The following is a 5,819-nucleotide window of genomic DNA, read 5'->3' on the forward strand; positions in this document are numbered from 1 at the left end:
TGTGACCTTATCAATAGTTTGGGTGGAAAATAAACATTACGGTGGGCCCCAGGTCCACGTGGCCTTATCAACAGGTTGGGTTGAAAATAAACATTTTGGTGGGCCCCATGTCTGTGTGACCTTGTCAACAAGCTGGGTGGAAAATAAACATTATGGTGCGCCCCACATGAGACCCACTGATGTACGTATTGTAATCCACACCTTCCATTAGTGTGGACCCCACCATGAGGTAAGTACTTCATCTATGTCGTCCACCCCTATGGGACCCACCATGATGCATGTGTTGCACCCAAACTGTCCAACCATTTTTTAAGACAAATTTAAGGCTTGAGGCAAAAATAAGACATATCTAGGATCAGGTAGACTACATTATAGAAAATAGTGGGTTTGAACGTCCACTATTAAAACCTTAGAAATTTTAATGGTGAAAATCCTCATCACCACTAATATTTGGGTGTGGCCCATTTGATATACGCGTGACCCATTGTTGAGGCCCACCTTGATTTGTATAAGGCCCATGTTGTAAGGCCCATTGTGATGTATGCAAGGCCCATGGGTTATGGCCCATTGCAATGTACGTAAGGCCCATTGATGCGGCCCATTGATACGGCCCACTTAACAAATATAAGACCCATGTGATTAGGCCCATCTTGATGTAGTTGTGGCCCATCCGTTGGGGCCCATCTTGATATATACAAGACCCATGTACATGAGGCTCATTTGATGTATTGGAGGCCCATGGGTCAAGGCCCAGTGGGATGTACATGAGGCCCATTATAACGTGATTCCACCATGGTTTATGTGTTGACCTTTATAGCGGGCTATGCCTTGGGAGCAATGATGGTTTGATGTCCACATTGTAAGGATAATGCTGGTTAAATGTCCGCATTGTCACTCTCCCTAAGGCCCATCGATAGGCCCATACTTATAGTGTGTAGGCCGTCTGGCCCCATCTTTGCTATGCACAGAGCCCATCACTATATAACATGCTTAGTATAGATCCATGATTCATGATCATACGCATCATATGTATGCTTGATATGCGGAGTGACTGATCATAGCATATGCCCTCGGGCAGATTGTTTATGGGCTCCTTAATATGCGGAGTTGCCTTTCATGAGCGCGCGGTATGCGCAGGATTTGTTGCATGTGTGGTAGAGTGATTCATGTACTTGCATTTGTGTGATTATGATTGTTGTATGCCCTAGCGACATCAGGGCCATAGCCTCCATAGACACATCGTGGATAGCTGGATTGGATACCGGAAATACTATTTTTAGTATCAGGGCATCATAGATGTCCCTGGGTGAAAATTCCTAAACCCAATGGTACCATAGGATGACTCCAACGTCGAGACCGAGTGGATACACGAGCGCATGAGGGCCGTATACCGGTAAGCTGCGTCTCCAACTGTATCGTGGTCAGTTGGAAAGGGGTGTGACCTTACCCGCCTGAGTGAGGGGGTAATTTCTAGATTGAGTTTAACCAGCTTGAGGAATGGGTCCGCTATCGACGAGCCAGGCCCGATATTGACAGGCGGATAATGAGGTCTTTTCCACTCTCCCAGTTGTGCATTCGGATAGGGGCGGCAAGCTGACGTGGAGTGTACTAGACCCCGGTAATTATCCAGAATGAGAACTGTACTAATATATGATTTCCACTGTTAAAATTTACAGGGCCCATCATAGCGTTTATTTTTCATCCAGTCTGTTCATAAGGTCACAAAGACCTGAATTAAGTGGAGAAACAAATTTCACATTGATCCAGAACTTTTGCGCTCCCAAAAAGGGTTTCAATGGTGGACGTTCAATCCCCATTGTTTTTGGCAGTGTGGTCCACTTGATATGCAATGTTGATAAAGCACGTGCATCAAGGTGCATCCCACCATCCAGCAATCTGGACGGTGGAGATAAAACACATATATTATGGTGTGGTCCACGGTCTAGATGGACGAACAGCATGGACGTGAAACAAATACATCACGGTGGGGTGACAAGTTCACCAAATGAATGGACGGACAGCATGGACGTGAAACAAATACATCACATTGTTGGCGTCGGATTCGGCGATCGGAAATTTTATGAGCCCGATTTACGAGTTTGGGGCGTGACAATGAACAAGAATAATCCAAATCTTTTCTATTAAGAGAAACCCTCCCTAACATGCCAGAAAAAAATAATTGAATTAATCTATCGGAATGTGGATGACCCAGGTGAAAGTGCTATAGTTTCCACAATTTATTTGCCGAACAAATATCTGATGAAGATGGAGAAAAGAAACAACGAGTCGGAGTGACAGATGTATCAAAGTCCATCACGTACTGACGACTATGCCGCCTACCCATCTCAAGTACCTTCCCCATTGTCAAATCCTGCACAAAACAACAGTTGGGAAGAAATATGACTAAGCAGTTATTAGATGTGAGTTGATCAAATGAAATTAAATTGGAAGAGAGGTGAAGGACATCAAACACACCACGAAGGGTGAACTGGCGATGGGCAAAAGGAGAGAAAGTCAATGATCTAACGGACTGAATAGGTAGTCTAGTGCCATCCGCAGTAAAAATAGTCTAATTTTCGATGTAAGGACGAATGTCACAAAGATGGGATATAGCATCAGTCATATGATTGGAAGCACTCGAATCGAAGAATCATGTAGAAGATGGGGATATACCTAACATACCGGCCGCAGAAAGGGCCTGAACGATTTGCTGGAGCATCACAGGAGTCAAATGTAATGAAAGACCTTCAATAGAAACAGTGGATGCAGTATCACTAACAGATGATTCGGAAGAAATAGTGGCAACAGTAGCAGAAAGAGCACGACCACGGCCACGACCAATACGTCCATAGCCGAAAGAAGATGCATAAGCATGTGTATGGCAGTCCTGAATACCATGACCAGTCCATCGACAATAAGCGCATTATTCTTTGCATTGAGTGACGACATGACCCACCTTGTTGCAGCCGCGACAAGGCAAAGGAGTGGAACCACGTGTTGGTGTAGTGATGGACACAACAAGCACTATATCAGATGATTCCGAAGTTGATGAAGGAAGAGAGAACTTTCAGTCGTTGTTCCTCAGCCAATAAATCATTAATAACCAAATTCAATGAAAGAGTAGGGCTACGGTTCAAGAGAGCAGCCCAAAAATGCTCAAATTTCGGACGCAGCTTCATAAGAAACTATCAAACTTACGCACTCTCGTGCATAGTTTGGAATATCTTAAAGTCATGAGAAAATGTTGGATCTATCATAGCCATCTTTGTCCAAATTGTGACAATTTGGGTGTAAAATGCTTGAATGTTGTCATCACCTTGAGTTAGGTTAACGAGATCCTATTCCAGGCGATATAAACGAGCTGCATTACTCTGCTGATAAATTGTCTAGAAATGCTCCCACATTGTCTTAGCAGTGCGATGAAGTGTGAGGCTAACAGCAATGGACCAATCAACCGAATCGAGAATCCACGTAATAATCCGTCCATTATTCATTTCCCAATCAACTAATTTGTCGGCATTGTGGAAGTGGGGATAGTAACAGATCCATCAATTAGTCCCCACAAACCACGACCCTTGAGGAAGTTCTGAAAATGGATGGCCAATAGAGAATAGTTGGTACTATCAAAACTACAACATGGGGCCTCTGTACGTGATGAGTCCTTGTCCATTGATCTGAAGTAATGTAAAGCATGCAAAGAGTCACGGTAGAAGAAGGTTTTAGATGCACCTTGCAGCAGGAGATACCCAAGGGATTGCAGTTTCTGGATCTGGCGTAATAGCAACAGCAACAGGGGTTGCTGGATCTGGAACGAAGTTTGGCAACAACAACATATCGGAGAGCAGAGGGGCATGCAATAGGGGTGGTCGGACAAGCAGGGGCGACGCTGTAGGGGTGGTCAGACGAGCAGGGGCGACGCTATAGGGGTGGTCAGACGAACAGAGGCGACGTTGTAAGGGTGGTCGGACGAGCAGGTGCAGTTGGATGACGCTGTAAAGGTGGTCGAACGATGCAGTAGGGATGGTCGGACGACCCAAGGGCGGTCAGACGAGCAGGGATGGTGGCTGGACGTAGCAGGGATGGGGGTCAGACACAGTAGAGATGGTGGCTGGACGCAGAAATGGTCGGATCTGACAGTTGGTGCCGGTTTTGGATCAGTGAAACTTTGATACCATGTAAACAGCGAAAAAACAGAGAGGAGCTGAAAGATTTTCAATATTTGAGACAACCCAATGGGGTTGAATATATAGAAATTACAGTCATCTATACAAGGAAAATAATAAAATCAGAATCCTCTACCTATGAAAATGAACTATACAAGATATAATAGCTATACAAGGTATACAATGTATACAAGGCATGTGAGCTTGTCTAACAATTTGATGCCATCGAACAAGTATTCGATGTCATTGAGAAAATTTGAAAATTGCATGTTAGTTGTAGGACACTTTAAGTGTCCTGCACGATGTCATCAAATGAGTTTTGATGCCATTGATGAGCTATTGATGCCATCGAAGTCCTACTTGATGTCATCGAAAAAATTCAAATTTTACATGTTTAGTCGCTGAAACGTTTTGGTGTTTAGTTCGATGACATCGACAGTTCGTCAATGCCATCAAAATCTCATCGAAAGTGTCATCGAATAATCGCGCAGAGCTACGTAAGTGCGGAATTTGTTTCCTATTTCGATTGTGATTCTCATAAAAGTTATATATATATATGCGGAATTTGTTTCCTATTTCGATTGTGATTCTCATAAAAGTTTTATATATATATATATATATAGTGTAATTCAGAATAGGAAGTATCTTAAGGCTTTCTAAATTGTTTATAAGGTTTTAAGGATGTACTTGGATTAATTCGAGACTTATTTGAATCGGGTAATTTCTATCTCTTGTAATTTTCTGCTTTCATAGTGATATATATTGATTCATACCGTTATTTTTTCTCACAATTTCCTACACCATGTAGCAGAGCCGTTGTGTTAAAATCAACGGATAAGATCAATGTAAATTATAGCTCTAATATATCATGCTACTCCACAAACGACTCCATTTAGAAAGTATAATGATACAAGGAGTATTGGCCAAAACACCAATAGCTCTAAAGTTAATGGGGAAGGAAAGGTTGATCCCTATATGTTGGTCCTCCTAGGTAAATTTAGGCGAGACCTATCCTCGAGTAATTCTTGCTTTCTGCTTTGCACAGGTCTCCGAATCGCATAGTCTCATGGTAGACCACACCTCATGGGTCACCCCACTCCATTCCAATATAGAAATATGATGCATCTTTGGAATCAAATCAAGATACCTACGTCAAGTAATATATTTATTTAGTTGATAATTACAAGAATATGTAGAAAAGATACAAGATTGTAGGATATTTTAATAGATATACATGAATCCATCTATATATCTATAACATGAACAGTACTTACTAACTGCATTTCATCACAGTAAGCCTTTCTACTTTGCTAAAACTTTGCCTTGTAAAAGAATATATGAAGGCCTTTAAATCTAATTGAAGTATAGTTAGACAGGTAGAAATTGAGGGGCACATGTCTCGGTTCATAAAAGTGGGTCGGGCTCCTTCAATAACACGAGATCATTTTTAAAACCTCGGTGATGATCACATGGATGACTTCAGTGAAACTATCTACACCATCCAAATTGTGGGTCACAATCCAAATGGAACATATCTCCAAAACTACAACAGTTTAGCTATTCTAATCGTCTAATTGATGGATATTGAATAGATTATTAGAACTAAAATGGATAGTCGTCCAAATTTTAAGGAGATCATATGGTAAATATCATCTT

This window comes from Magnolia sinica, chromosome 10, assembly GCF_029962835.1.
Source record: "Magnolia sinica isolate HGM2019 chromosome 10, MsV1, whole genome shotgun sequence".
In the NCBI taxonomy this organism is placed as follows: domain Eukaryota; kingdom Viridiplantae; phylum Streptophyta; class Magnoliopsida; order Magnoliales; family Magnoliaceae; genus Magnolia; species Magnolia sinica.